The sequence below is a fragment of the Loxodonta africana genome, chromosome 6, assembly GCF_030014295.1.
Source record: "Loxodonta africana isolate mLoxAfr1 chromosome 6, mLoxAfr1.hap2, whole genome shotgun sequence".
NCBI lineage: Eukaryota > Metazoa > Chordata > Mammalia > Proboscidea > Elephantidae > Loxodonta > Loxodonta africana.
The window spans coordinates 30,709,830-30,717,678 of NC_087347.1; the positions used below are offsets into that span (position 1 = coordinate 30,709,830).

Here is a 7,849-nt window from a genome sequence, read left to right on the forward strand (position 1 = left end):
ATGATACTGGTGAGGAGTGAGCTGCTTGGCTCAAGCAGACATATGAGACTGTGGGCAGCTCCTGCCTGGAGGGGAGATAAGAAGGCAGAGGGGGCAGAGGCTGGCTGAATGGACACGGGGAATACAGGGTGGAGAGAAGGAGTGTGCTGTTTCATTACGGGGAGAGCAACCAGGAGTACATAGCAAGGTGTATACAAATTTTTGTATGAGAGACTGACTTGATTTGTAAACTTTCACTTAAACCACAATTAAAAAAAAAAAAAAAAGACTCTATGAGGAACAGGTCTACTCTGACACACATGGGGCTGTGGGTCAGAGTCGGCTCAATGGCAACTGGATAAGCAGATGTTTGGACCAAAGATTAGGCAGAGAAACACAGGTAAGGGGATGCTATAGAAGACTTTGCCTACAAAGAGTGAAAAGCAAATGGTGAAAACGAGGTGAGAAGGTCAATGCAACACACGATGACAGTCTTGCTTGTCACATTTTGCTGAAAAGGAACAGAGTATGAGAAAGGTATAGACCAAGAAGAGGAAGCTGGTAAGATTTTGTGAAAAACTGAGATGACATTTTCACAGGTGGAAAGCAGCAGTGAGAAAGAAATTTGAGGTTGGCAAAGCTGGAGGCCAAAGAGGAGAACCAGGAAGGGGTGTTTCTGAAAATGAGTTAACGCCAGAGACAGTTTCCATTATCGGCATTGATGAGAAAAGAACAGAGATTCAAATCTGGAATGATTTTAGCTTTTCTTTTTTTAAACATTTAGATCTCTTACAGGTTATGAGTTTTGGAGAAGCAATGATGTGAAATCATCTGAAAGGATAGTACAAAAAGTCCACCATTTGGTTGGTAGGGTGGCAGTTTACTGCTAGCCAGGTAGACCTGAAAGATTATTCAGAGTCAAAAGGGAAATGTAATGAGGAATAAAGATTCATATTTTTTGCAATTCTATTCTTTAACAAAGAACCAAAGAGTATTCTAAGTCCTGTGTAAATAGTTAACAATTGATTTCGTTTCCAGGTTAACCAGTTCTAAAGAAGTGAGAAAAGACGAGATGCTAAAGGAAATCAACCGCTCACTGCGTGCTCCCAGGCGAACATCAGACCTCCAAACGTTTGGTCCAAAACATCTGCTTCTCCAGTTACAGTGGAGTCAAGTCTGACTCATGGCAACCCCGCATGCGTCAGAGTAGAACTGTTCCTCATAGGCTTTCAATGGCTGGTTTTTCAAAAGTAGATCACCGGGCCTTTCATCTGAGGTGCCTCTAGGTGGACTTGAACCTCCAACTTTTCAGTTAGCTTAACAACCTACTTAAATTCTTTAGTGTCCTGGTCCTCTTAGAACAGGACATCTCAGCAAGAGTAGCCATCAAGTCTTTTGTATTCCACCTCAGGAACATAAAGGCTGCCTCTCCTGAGCCCCGTACTCTGCACAGCCCTCACTTTGCCCTCTCAGAACATAAACTCCTGGAGTGGGACCTCTCTTGTGAGGATCAACAAATAGTTCAGAACATTACCACTGTTTTGAAGAGTCTTTAAGTAGCAGCCTTTACATTTTTCTTTTGGGAGAAATGGTTTAATTGAAGCTCCCATAGTTAACGAAACATATTGACCCAGAAAGAAAATTCTGATGAAAGCAAAATTAGACCCACTGTGCTCACCACAAAGAATAAAACTAAAGGAAATGTAACCTCAGCAGATGTTGTAACATCAAGTATGTTTATGAATTTCTTTATGAAGTATTTTGGTCTTAAATAAGCTCTCATGGTGATGCAAGTGATGAGAAAATTATTAACAAGATTGTAGGATATATGTTGCCTGGGATGAGGAGTTTTCGAGATGTTTCTTTTAATTAAAAAATGTGAACTATTTTGGGAACCCTGGTGGCATAGTGGTTAAGGGCTATGGCTATTAACCAAAAGGTTGGCAGTTCAAATCCACCAGGAGCTCTTTGGAAACTCTACGGGGCGGCTCTACTGTGTCGTACAGAGTTGCTATGAGTTGGAAGCAACTCGATGGCAATGGATTTTTTTTTTTTTTTTAATGAACTATTTCAAATACAGAGGAAGTTGCAGAATATAACAATGAACACCAAAGCACCTACCATCCAGACTGTCTTTTTAAAAAATAAGACATGGCAGATACAACCGAAGCCCCGTTTGTGACCCTCACTCTTCCCATTCCCATGCCTTCCTCCCTAGAGACAAATCCTATCACAAAACTGAATATCCCTCCTTTCATGTTTTCACACCTTCACTACATATACAGCTATTGGAGCCCTGCTGGCTCAGTGGTTAAAAGCTCAGATGTCAGCCAATAGATCAGCAGTTGGGATCCTCCAGCCGCTCCTTGGAAACTCTATGGGGCAGTTCTACTCTGTCCTACAGGGAGGGTTCCTATGAGTTGGAACCGACTCGATGGCAATGGGTTTCGTTTTGGTATAGTTGTTTGTATCTATAAACAATGTAGGTATTGTTTTGTGCATTTTAAAACTTCATTCAAAAGATGACATACCAGGATCATATTTTGTATGCAGCATTTTATTTTTTTAGTATTACTTTTTTTTTTTTCCATGTCATCATTTATGTAGATGTTTAAGCTCTCCCAACTAAGTTTTTACAAGCTGGTGCACATTGACCAATTATTTTTTCCCACAGAATTATAACCACACATTCCCAGGCAATATAAATATATGGCTGAACTAACACTAGTACACATCACCATTTTAACAATTACGTAACAAAACAAATCATCAAGTATCCAAATACTAAGTTACACAGCTCGAAAGGCATAGAAAATTAGAGTCTGCTCAGTTCATTAGCAGAAACCCACTTCTTGTTTTGCAAGAGAGGTTGGAGAGAGAAGGAAAAAAAAAATTACATTTCAAACAAAAGTTGGTAAACAACTTCCAATTGATATAGGAAAAAAATGACAAGAATTTCAGAAATTTTATGATTAAGAATTGTTTTAGCTACGATAACAAAGTGTCTTTACTAAATTAAGGAGCAGATTCTACATGTTTTACACAAGACAAAGGCAGCATTTTACTAAAAATATTCAATAGTCCTCTCCTATTCTTTTTTCTAGGCCCTCTATATTAAGGTGTACCCCAAAGTACAAACAGTAAATTAATTGTAAGGTTTTTTTTTTTTTTTAATTAAAGACATGTAGATTTTTCAAAATGAAGGTCTTCCATAAAATCACAAAATGAGATTTGTAGAAAGACATTAAATAATCACTGTAAGACTTAGTAAAAATCCAACAAAAATCAATGATTTCATAAACCTGATATATACTGGTACGAATGTGGGAGATATAAACAAAAAGTGAGCATGCAAATAACCATATAGGTCCTGCTTTCAATGTTTGAAATGGCTGAGGAATAAACCACGTAGGGTCTAGAGTGTTCATAGTTCCTGGGATTTTTTAGTTCCATATGATACTAAAAATACACAAGTATTGTGCTGGGTATTTTGGCACCAATTCTCTCTAAATTTCTTATATGTTAATAAGATTCTGGCATAGGAATAGATTTAAAGAAGACTTATAACAATACTGCATGAGTTCCAGGGAAGGTTAATTGGTGCAAATTGGTAAGCACATTCTAAATGCCGAACCGTAACAATCCTTTGCTAAGTGTCCAGATAGGGTGATTATAACCCAAACATGGAGGTTGCATTTCTGTCAAACTTGTATTCTGGTAAACCTGCTTTCAATATTCTTATGGGAGCTTTGGAACCCTGGTGGCACAGTGGTTTAAAGCCCAGCTGCTAATCAAAAGGACTGCAGTTCAAATCCACCAGCCACTCCTTGGAAACCCTGTGGAGCAGTTCTACTCTGTCCTACAGGGTCACTATGAATTGGAATCACCTCAACAGCATGGGTTTCTTTCTTTCTTTTTTTTTTATTAGACATATTCACGAAACTAATATGTTGGTAAAATATGCATGACAAATTAGATCCTGTCTCAAGTTTCACTTCCAAGGCAACGCTATCAGGCACCCGTTTTACTGAATGCAACAGTTGTTTCTGGAATCATTGGAGTCTTTGAAGCTCAGCCATGTTTTAGGACAATACTTCTCCAAATAGAAAAGTTAAAAAAAAAAAGAAACCATTGCCATTGAGTCGATTTTGACTCAGAGATGTTAAAATCTCCACACCACTTTTGCCTTATGAATCGCACCATATCTTCTTATCTCATTCTACCTTCAGTCAGTGCTAGGGGAACAAGCACTGGAACTTTCCCAAGACCTGAAACGCAATGAACAGCAATACAACAACCAGGTTCTTCATGGAACTTGATTTTTACAAGACTTAACCAGTCATCAACAACCTGGTTGGGTGGCGGGGGACAATCATCATAAGGCCAACCGAGAACATGGATGCCTTCTCTTTCCACAACAGCAGTGTCGTAAGTTGCTTCCCATACCTGACTATTGTGGTAACTCTGTATTTCTTAAGTTCCTCTATAAATTCGTTTAAGGTCACGTTGGTTGGATTGTGTGTAATCAGATATCTCATGTTCTTCTGTGTGATTTCCACAGGAGCTGGGTGGTTCATTAGAGCCATGTTCATTTAGTTAAAAAAGCACTCAATAGGGTTATGAAAGAATTTTAAAAAGTAAATACAGAAATGATGTAAAGAAACTGAAGCCTATTTCAAAATACTCGAAATTCTCAGTGCTTGGAGTGTGATGGTGGGAGGAGTGGAAGATGAAACGAACCTCCTAACAAGAAGCAATTCTTCAATCCAGTAATACTGAGGCAACAGAAAGGCAGCGCACTGAGGCTTACCCCATCTAGGACAGAGCTCTTGAAAATTGCTCTGAGGATTTCAATTCAACATTCTGTGTCCATGTTAACTGCTCTCATGGGGGCTTCTTGCTGGAGTAGTAATGAATTTCTACAGTTCACTTGTCTGCAGAGGGGTCATGCTGTGCCTGGTAGTAATCTCCATTGCCCTTCAGAATTTCATAAATGTGTGACCAAGAACAACACAGAACTGAGGAATATGTTTGCTCATTGAAGATGGTGGCCTAATCATACAGCCGTCCTGAGGCAGCGGCAACACAGGTGGCAGCAGGTGTCAGCGGCTGTAGGGCCGGGGCAGTGGTGGTCATCGTGGGGGGCCGGGGGCACAGGCTCTATCACGCAGTGAGTGGTCCAAAGAGACCCTGCATGCAGCTTCTTATATTCAATCTTATATATTTTTAAGCTTTATTTGTATCTGTCTCTCTCTATTTCCCTCCTTCCCTCCCTCCCTCTCTTTCTCCCTACCTATTTACCTGCCTGCCTGCCTGCCTACCTACATGCCTACCTGTCTGTCTATCTATCTCTATGTCTAGTTCATTTATTTTAACCTCTAGATTATATCTTTGTATAAATATACAATTCATTCAACAACAAATATTTGATGAGCGTTGTTCTAGGTACTTGTGATACAGCAACGATCAAAACAAAGATCCCTGTCCTGAAGGAGCTTACATTCTAGTGGAGAATTTAAGAAAATTAAAAAAATAACGTAATAAATTATATGACATGTTAAAAGATGTTAATTGCTGTAAAAAAAGAAAAGTTAGAGCAGATTAAGATGGTTTGGGGGCATATGATTAGAGAGTGGGTAGAATGTATTCAGTGTAGGCATTTTATTGCTTTGGCTATGATCTCCAAAACCATGCTTACGGATAAAAGTAAGAGCAGAAAATTTTAATATTGACTTTTGTGGTTGTCGTTGTATATGAGACAAGCTGTGACAGTGTTTTATTAGCTAAGAAGATGGAATTCTTCACACAAGTAATGTTGAGCATTAGACTGGAATGTTGGCTCTAACAAACCTTCCAGAAGCTCTTCAATGACAAAACAGTATTAGCTTTGCCAACCTGCACAAAGCACAAGAATCAATATTCTGGTGTTATTAAACAAAGCCTGTAATTTATGCCCTCCCCCCGCCCAAAAATTAATGACTAATCCATTTATTAAACTGAATGGAAGTGGTACATAATCTCCTTTACCTTGTAATAGCATTAAAATATTTGAAAGGACATAACATTATTTTAAATTCCATCTTTCATATGGTAATTGTTTTCCCTTCCTACTTATATATAGGACAGTGGATAGAGCTCTAAATAATAATAATGACCTATTGTGTAACATACACTATGGTAAGCACTTGACATCGATGGCCTCACATATACTCTACTCATTTTGATGAGGAGGATACGGGGGTTTAGACATCAATTTGCCAGAAGTCAATCAGCTAGAAGGCAATGGATAGGATTTGAATTCAAATTAGTTTGACTCTAAAACCTCCTTTTTTAACACTATATATTTCCTTGTGTTTAATAATGATTAGACTCCTTCTATGAAAAGAATATGAATCTGACAAATCAGAGATAGATGGCCTCCTAAAGTATCTTCTGGTTCTTTATTTACTACCAATCAGTTAGTTATAGAAAACTTGAGATAGTTAATTCTTAGCAATCAGGAAAATGTCTGTCTGAATTGTTCTTTTTATTTTATCTTGAGAAAGTGATACATTAGCTATTGTTAACTTCACTCAAAGATTCCAAATGTTATACATCCTGCAAAAAATAAATTTCCGAATTTCAGTCAAAATGCTATTTTAAGATTATTCTTTGATATTTCCTTCTGCTCCATGTAAATAGCAGTGATAAAAAGGAAAAACTAAAAAGCCATAGTTGCACCTCCAAAAGTAGATAAACATTTCTATGGCCTAGAATTAGAACAGAAATGCAAAAGAAGAGCAGAAGGTAAAGCTAAGGGCCTGCTCAGCTCTGGAATGGGAAGACAGCTGGGCATTCCCATCCTAGGCCTTCAGCTCCTCAGAAATGTTGGGCAAAAAGTCTGCCTATTTTATGTCATTATTTGTTATTTTGAAAAAAATTTTCCCCATCGTTTATAGCTTTAAACAAAAAACCAAACCTGTAGCTGTTGAGTTGATTTCGACTCATAGCAACCCTTTAGGACAGAGTAGAAGTGCCCCATAGGGTTTCCAAGCAGTGGCTGGTGGATTTGAACCGCCAACCTTTTGGTTAACTGCTGAACTCTTAACCACTGCACTGCCAGGGCTCCTTAAAGAGTCTAAGCGCCCTCATTTTCAGGACTCTTTCCCCATTTCTCCACTATTTTAATCTTAGCTGGGTTGAATTAATCTTTGAATAGTTGAATTTGTTGGCCGTCTTTCCCAGGTTTTATTTCTTTCTGTATTTGAGTAGTTTGTAAGCTTTTCTCCTATTGCAAGATCTCTATCTCTCCTCACCCCACTCCCAACCATCGTCTTCCATTTAGGAGTTTTATGGTTGCCTTCACATGATCATTTAGAACCTTCCAATCCAGAGCCAGTTTAGAGTATATTGAAGGTTCTTTCACCAGCCAGAGGGTGACTTGCCTTAATTTCTGACTTCTAGGCTGTGTGTGTGTGTGTGTGTCTATGTGTGTGTGTGTGTGTGTGTGCATGCACATGTCCCCCAGCCTCTCTAGGCAGACAGCTTCATATAAACTGTGGCCTTAGGCAGCTTATCCCACCCTTCTTTGAGACTTTTAGCCCCAACATTTCTCAGGAGCTGAGACTTACAGCAGCAAAGATTTATTTTTTGCTCTTTTTTTTTTTTTTAATGTGTCCATCAGGGGTTGGCAGGGCTACTTTGTTCATTGTGGTTGTTAAGAGCTCAAGCTGATGCCAATCATCACACAGGTAGAAAAATCAAAGGGTGGGGTGGGAGAGAGGAAAATTAGAAATGCTAAAGATAGAAAAACATAGTCATTAAGATTTCAAACCATTCAATAAAAAAAGGACCAAAGGTCTATAGACAGGTGAAGATTTTGTGACATGGG

At 38.7% G+C, this 7,849-nt stretch overlaps 1 pseudogene; it reads right to left on the bottom strand.

Moving 5' to 3' along the window:
- Positions 1-4,003: 4,003 nt before the first annotated feature.
- On the bottom strand, positions 4,004-4,581 carry LOC100667567 (protein tyrosine phosphatase type IVA 1-like; annotated as a pseudogene).
- Between the last annotated feature and the right edge of the window lie 3,268 nt (positions 4,582-7,849).